The sequence below is a fragment of the Bison bison genome, unplaced genomic scaffold (assembly GCF_000754665.1).
Source record: "Bison bison bison isolate TAMUID 2011002044 unplaced genomic scaffold, Bison_UMD1.0 scf7180017858048, whole genome shotgun sequence".
Taxonomy (NCBI): Eukaryota; Metazoa; Chordata; class Mammalia; order Artiodactyla; family Bovidae; genus Bison; species Bison bison.
Genome location: NW_011488621.1, coordinates 982,141 through 990,161, shown reverse-complemented (window position 1 = coordinate 990,161; position 8,021 = coordinate 982,141). Strand labels below are relative to the sequence as shown.

Sequence of the window (8,021 nt, the reverse complement as noted above, 5' to 3'; positions counted from 1 at the left end):
CTGGCTATTATAAACAGTGCTGCGATGAACATTGGGGTACACGTGTCTCTTTCCCTTCTGGTTTCCTCAGTGTGTATGCCCAGCAGTGGGATTGCTGGATCATAAGGCAGTTCTATTTCCAGTTTTTTAAGGAATCTCCACACTGTTCTCCATAGTGGCTGTACTAGTTTGCATTCTCACCAACAGTGTAAGAGGGTTCCCTTTCCTCCACACCCTCTCCAACATTTATTATTTGTAGACTTTTGGATCGCAGCCATTCTGACTGGTGTGAAATGGTACCTCATAGTGGTCTTGATTTGCATTTCTCTGATAATGAGTGATGTTGAGCATCTTTTCATGTGTTTGTTAGCCATCTGTATGTCTTAACACTTTGGAGAAATGTCTGTTTAGTTCTTTGGCCCATTTTTTGATTGGGTCATTTATTTTTCTGGAGTTGAGCTGGAGGAGTTGCTTGTATATTTTTGAGATTAGCTGTTTGTCAGTTGCTTCATTTGCTATTATTTTCTCCCATTCTGAAGGCTGTCTTTTCACCTTGCTGATAGTTTCCTTTGATGTGCAGAAGCTTTTAAGGTTAATTAGGTCCCATTTGTTTATTTTTGCTTTTATTTCCGATATTCTGGGAGGTGGGTCATAGAGGATCCTGCTGTGATGTATGTCGGAGAGTGTTTTGCCTATGTTCTCCTCTAGGAGTTTTATAGTTTCTGGTCTTACGTTTAGATCTTTAATCCATTTTGAGTTTATTTTTGTGTATGGTGTTAGAAAGTGTTCTAGTTTCATTCTTTTACAAGTGGTTGACCAGTTTTCCCAGCACCACTTGTTAAAGAGATTGTCTTTAATCCATTGTATAGAAAAACAAGTTTTGAGGTGCGCTGTTTCCATTAGAAATAAACTACATGTGATAGAAACTGGTCAAAAACAAAGGCCACCCTTGCGAAGTAAATAATCACAAACTGGGTGATTATCCCATTACCCAAGATAATGCTCTTAGTCCACAAAAGAGACATTCAGGAGTATCGTTTGTGAAATTGTATCTTGTAAGCCAAACAAACTGAAAGGAGGGGCATGGGACCCAGGTCAGAGCGGACGCTGCCCCACGCAGCTTCTGCGTGTCAGGCTCCTGGCTGCTAGACCCAACACTTGATAATGTGTCCGCCTATCTCACCTGACCAGCCAGCTTTTCTTTGTCCTCTCTTTCTGAAGGAAAACAATCACCACGTGAGTATCTGTATTCATGGCATCCTCCAGAGCGGAAGGAGGATGCGCATGGGGTGCTGAACAGACAATATTCCGGATGGCCTACACGGTTTCTGTAAGGCTATTTCTCAGTGAGGAAACGATCCCCTCTGAATTTTCCTGGAGGCGTGCAGACCCCATCACTTTTGAAAGATGCGGCTGTTAAGAATGCAACTGGGGCTTAGGGAAGGAAAAGGATCTGTCTTAGGAGCCAACAGCCAGCTGCCTCCTTCAGAACTGTGATTCCACCTCCCGAACTTCTTCAGTTCTTCTACCTTCCCTCCTTCCTTCTCACACTCCAACCAGAACACAGCAGCAATACTTGTGACTCCTCTCACACAACTTGCAGCTGTCAACAGCTCTGTACAGTTCTGTCGGACATCAAAAAACATTCCAAGAATCTGGTTAAGTGCTGACGAAACTTGCCTGAATTACCACGCTACCTCCCCCTCCACATTCCTTACGCATTATTTGTTTTCCTGATGTTGGGTGGAGGAGGATGGATAGTTAAAAAAAAAAAAAAAAATCTACAGATTGAGGAGTGGAGAATCTCTAGCCAAAAATACATATATAATTGCAAAAGTGGGTAGCAAGTTTAAAGAATAACTCAACTAATCTATATATCTGATAAAATTATACCCAAGACAACGGTAACTTGGAACTCTCTGTAGACATTCAGCCATAAGCAACATCTTGTTACCCCCAACCCCACAATTTCTTCTGCAGAAAGTTTGAAAATCTTAACACTGCCTCACAGGCTAAATGAAAATCGTCACAGAATTGCTTCTTGCAATTAAGTTTTTCATGCTTGCAAAAACTATGGAGCTCCTGATTTTCACCATTTGTGTGCACTAGAAATTCCTTTCAAAAGGTTTATATCTAACAACTACGCAGTTAATAAACCGTTACTGCTTTATGAATTAAAACTCTTTTTATAATATCTTTGATATAACCACCATTTTCTCTCCAGAATGCAATTTGATTTCCTCATGTTAAAATTTCTCAAAAAAAAAAAAAAGGAGAGACAAAAGAGTGTTACCTATAAAACTTTTTTAAATTAAAAAAAAAAAATCCCAGGTTGTTTCACGGGTATGGACTTTGCCTCAGAATTCCTTGAGTTTCCTTCCATACATGATTCTAGACCAACAGGGACAGACCACAGATGCTGAGCATCGCCACCCTGGCAACATGTTAACAGTGTTTTATTAAGAAGATAACAGTACCAGAAAAGGATTCCCAACAAGATGATGCCAACTGTTTCAATATTCCTCGAAACCATCCCAAGTGTTTTATTATGATCTGTGTGTGTCAATGGTAGAGCAGGCTCCTCTTAAGAACGAGGCCCTATGCTAGTTCTTTTAAATGAATTACCTCACTTAATTTTCACATTAATACCATGATTTTAGGTGCTAGCTTTGCCTTTCAACAAATGAGAAGACATGAGCTAAAAAAGGCTAAGAAGCTGCTCAGAGTCAAACATCAAGGTCAGAATCCAAGAAATGTTTCTTCTGATTCTAAAATTCATGCTAATTGCAATGCTACAAAGTGCCTCAATGGACTTAACGGCGCATCTCACTCCTCTGATAGTTGTTTAGTGCCTCAGAACATGACACGTAGCAGCTCAATTTACCCTTTTAAAAGGTACTATTAAGTCACTTTTGATGGCTTCTGACACATTAAGAATAAAATTCCAACGCCTAGCAATGGACTAACCCCTGAACTTGGCTCAATCTACCTTTGAAAATGCCAATCATATTTTAACCCAGGACTTTTGGACTTTCTCTTCCTCTGCCACTAACTCTTCAGATCCTTCAGGTCTCTGTGCAAAAATGTTACCTCCTTAAAGGTGCCTTCCTTGACAATCCAATCTAAATAAGTGCCCCATTCACCTGCCCTGCAGCTAGCATGGATATTCATTGTGCTTATCCATAACTTGGGGCTTCCCTGAGAGCTCAGGTGGTAAAGAATCCACCTGCAATGCAGAAGAAAGAAAGAAAGTGGAATCACTCAGTTGTGTCAGACTCTTTGTGATCCCATGGACACCAGGCTCTTCCATCCATGGGATTTTCTAGGCAAGAGTACTGGAGTGGGTTGCCATTTCCTTCTCCAGGGAATCTTCCTGACCCAGGGATCGAACCCAGGTCTCCCGCATTGTAGACAGATGCTTTACCGTCTGAGCCACCAGGGCAGGAGACCCCGGTTCAATTCCTGGGTCAGGAAGATCCACTGGAGAAGGGATAGGCTACCCACTCCAGTATTCTTGGGCTTCCCTTGTGGCTCAGCTGGTAAAGAATCTGCCTGCAATGCAGAAGACCTGAGTTCTATCCCTGGGTTGGGAAGATACCCTGGAAAAGGGAAAGGCTACCAACTCCAGTACTCTGGCCTGGAGAATTCCATGGACTGTATAGACTATGGGGTCGCAAAGAGTCGGACACGACTGAGCGACTTTCACTTCCATCCATAACTTTTTGTCTCCTTGTGTAGTCCAGAGAAAATGCCCATTTGTTTTATCATGAAGGTCCCAGTGAATGGAAATCAAGGTAATTTGTTTGTTTTAAACGATGTACTTTAAAAATAATACTCAAGAAATGATAAACAATGCCTTGGATCAGAGTCTTGGTTCCTAATAGCATATTTGGATGCCCACACATTACAGCTAAATTGAATGAGATAGTGAAGCGACATTATCTTGGAGATGTTATCTGTTTCTTTGTTGACTGTTTGCCTCTTACCAACTAAAATACAAAGCCTCCAAGAGGAAAGACCCACTAGTCTTACTCAGTACCTACAACAGTGTCACACCCACAGTGTGAGCTCAGTAGATATTTTTTAAGTGAATGACCAAACTCTAGGTGCCATGGAGACACATCCATAATTATACACAGGCCTGACCCTTGAAAGTGTTCTGTCTACAAGGGGACAGCTACACAATTTCACAAGGCAACTGCTTTAAGTGCCATAAGTGAAATAATAATGAAATATTATGTGGTTTCAAAACAGAAAGGATTAAAAGTCATAAAACCTAATATTAATAACTACTTATAATTTCATCAAGAAAAAAGGGAGGAAGATAAATTAATGAGGGAATAGGAGAGACCATGAACACAAACCCTCTCTCTCTCTCCCTCACTCACTCATGTTATTCCTTCGCGCGGAAATGCTCGGTTAAGTCACGGCTTGGAAGATATAAACATCATTGAAATTCAAAAACAGTTCTGAAGAGAGGATACCTCAATTGGTATGCAAGGGATGTTTCCTCCCCCTGAATACATTATGAACTTGCAGCATGCTAATATGCCATGCTATCATAAGCACCAGATGGGACAGTAGGCAGTACATGTCCCATCAAACCTCAAGAAGATGTATTAATGTTCATGCTCTTTAAAAAAAAAAAAAAAAATCCTTTGCCAGTGTCCCTAGACTTCCACATTTCTTAGCATTCAGTTACTTTCTCTCAAAGCACAGTCCTCCAGGGCTGCTCCTCTTCACCAGATGGTGTCAGGAATCATTTCAATCTATTTTATCACAGGAGGCAAAGGCCACGAAGCGTGTCAGACTGCGCTTACTGAAGGCACACCATGCAGAAAAGAGAACAGCAGCAGATACAGGAGATGCAAGAAACAAATCCTTTCCAGGCACTACTGACGGAACGTTCATAACCCCACGGACCCCTTATTTACATTCAACACAGAAAAATAAAATGCTGTGACATATCTAAACTTTCTAGATGACTAATATTATTGTGAAATTGAGGTCTGCCTAAATAGTCTCTAAAGATGACCAAACTAAACTCACAAAATTCTGAACGATCAGAAGCTGGCCTCAAAACAAGGCAAGGGCATCACAAATGGTACCTGAGTGCAATGAAATAGATGCATGTCTTTACAAGTAACTATCAGAACGAATAAACATCCCAGAATTGGCTTGAAACGCACCTTCTCTTTTAACTATCTCATTCAATTCAGGTGTAATGTGTGGGCATCCAAATACTCTATTAGAAACCCAAGGCTCTGAACAAATACGTTCTTTGTTATTTCTTGGGCGTTGTTTTTAAAGTACATCATTTAAAACAAATAAATTACCTTGATTTCCATTCATTGGGACTTTCATGATAAAAAACAAATGGGTATTTTCTCTGGACTATCCAAGAAGACAAAAAGTTATGATTTACAAATGTCTAATTTGAATATGCTTCAGAATCCTCTGAGAGCTTGTTCAAACAGATTGCTGGGCTACCTCAGAGTTCCTGATTAAGTTTGCAGAGGGACAGAAAATGGGTATTCCCAATAAGTTCCTGGGTGATAATGATATTGCTGGTCCATGAAACCCACTTTAAGAACCACTTCATTACATCATTCTATACCACATTTTCAAAGTGCCCCAAAGACCCCTGGAAAGTCTGTAATCCATGCAGAGTATCAGCAATATCCGTGTAAAAACAGGCACTCAGTGGATAAGCTACAATGATCTTCTATAAATTTTTAAAGGCACAAATTCAGAGGCATAAAATATGTGTTAAATTAGCAAGAATATTCTTCCAAAGTGATAGTATCTGAGACTCAAACCTGCCCTCCTATCCCTTTCAAAGGATTCAATGTATATTTAGAAACAAATATAAGAGGGCAAAGATATTTAAAGAAAGCTCCACTATTATAGAAGTTATATGTTTTTTAAAAAATTATGTATCAAGCACTGCATGAATTATTTTAGTAATCTCTCTGGAGTCTTTATGATAAATCTTATCAGACTATTTAACCACTACTCATCTGAGATTATTGGCAGAACAAACTGCTGATAGAATTTACCGTGCAACCGAAAAGGTGAAAATATTTCTTAATATTTGTCTTTTGTTAGGCCTCCCAGGATCGAGAAGATCCCCTGGAGTAGGAAATGACAACCCACACTCCTGTATTCTTGCCTGAAAATTCCATGGACAAAGAAGCCTGGTGAGCTGCAATCCATGGGGTCGCAACTGAGCAACTCAGCTCACAGAATCCTACTCATTATGTCTGCTGGATCCCTGACGGCTTACACCCATCCTCCCAAACTGCAGGCAAGTACCCAGGTAGAGGAAGCACTAATTTCCCCAAATATTACAACTGTCAAAAGCCCTGGACTTTGTTTCTAATTTCAGTAATTATGTCAGAGAGTGCTTAAGTGCTATATATTGTATCATACTTTTAGTAAATATGATCATGATAAATTATCAGATTTATAACACATGCAATTTTAACTAATATGCAGCTAGCTGCCAAGAAAGTTATATATGGCCAAAAAAAATTAATTATCTTTCCATAGTTCAAAGAAAATGCCTTATTGATTATTAAATACCATTTACCAAAAATTTTTATAAGATTTACTTAATTTCCTCCCCCCCATATTTAACATGCTTTGTGCATTCTTTCTTTCCTTTAAGATCCCTGTGAATCCCAGTCCACCTCTCATCCTCACTTATTCATTAAGCAAACATTTGCTGATTCCTTACTCTCTGTCTCCTACCTCATGGGTAGCCTGGAATGGAATTTTTAGAACTATGAAATCAAGATCTTAAAGCAAATGGCAGCTTTATCAAGAAGAGCTGATGACACTTAAGATGTCTATTATTTTAAACAGTGAAGAGTCTGTATCCTGGAATACATAAAAGGTTAGAATTCAGCTCTCTGAGCAATGTCTCCTGCTAAGAGAAATGAAAATCAGTCAGGAAGAAAAGTCTCAGAGACACCTAAAATGACTCCACAAATTAAAACTGCCACTAGTTAACATCTGGGGGAACACAAAACAGAACAAGATGGGCTTTCCACATTTTCACCTAAGCATTCACTTCACCATTCTAAGTTTGGTTATATGGTTTTCAAGCTAGCCAGTTACTGGAATGGGTGGACTTGTGGGCACAGGAACAGAGAGAGGGTAGGCAGAAGGGAGAGAAAATTCTACCAACTACAGACAAAACTCACAAGCACAACACCCTAGAGTCCTTCTGTGTGACTGAAAAACTCTCCCCTGTGTTTTAAGTCCAGAGAGTATCACTGACTTTAATCATTACCGCTTATATGTAAAAGTTCTGTACTCTGCTTTTCAAGGAGACACAGCACGCGATCATAATCACTACCACCATACTGCAAAACGAAAGTCAGCAAAGCAGAATCCTTGCTTCTCAGACAAGGAAAGTGACGCTCAGACAGAGAGTGAAACGACTTGCTTGTTGCTGGTGATACCACGAAGTGGAAGAAGTCTGACTCACACTCAGCCATGGACATTCCCCATGTCCTGTGCTCTCTGGCCTCATAAACACAACATATTAATTGTTTATAATATAAACTCAAGTCATAAAGCAAAAGATACAGCACGTCCAGCACAAACGGATAAAGAACACAGCTGAAAGCTAAAAGACCAGGGCCACTCAAAATAATTGACCAACAGGCATAGAAATTTTAAACAAGTAAACAGAAGCAACTTTGGGGCTTAAAGAGACACCCTTCTGCTCTCTGGGAAACACTACAAAATGGTTTGATTCTCCAAGAAGTTTTAGGAAAAGGTGTATGAACATCACACTGATATGCTTTACCCACAGAACATATGAAGCAAAATGTACCAAAGTACCAAAGGCTTTATCCCCAGAATGTATGAGTAAAATGTAGATAAAAATGAAAAATAAGTAGAAAGACATTCTTCACCTGGGAAATTATGTTACTTGCCCAAAACAACAGGGAATAAGTAGCAGATTCAGAGATTTTAACTAGTTCTCCAGACTCTGAAAGGAGTGCATTAAAAACGGAAAAAAAAAAAAA

The 8,021-nt window shown here is 39.7% G+C and overlaps 1 protein-coding gene across 7 annotated transcripts in view; it reads right to left on the bottom strand.

Moving 5' to 3' along the window:
- RUNX1T1 (runt-related transcription factor 1; translocated to, 1 (cyclin D-related)) overlaps positions 1–8,021 on the bottom strand; it is a 156,099-nt gene that overhangs the window by 100,473 nt on the left and 47,605 nt on the right. The window lies entirely within an intron of this gene.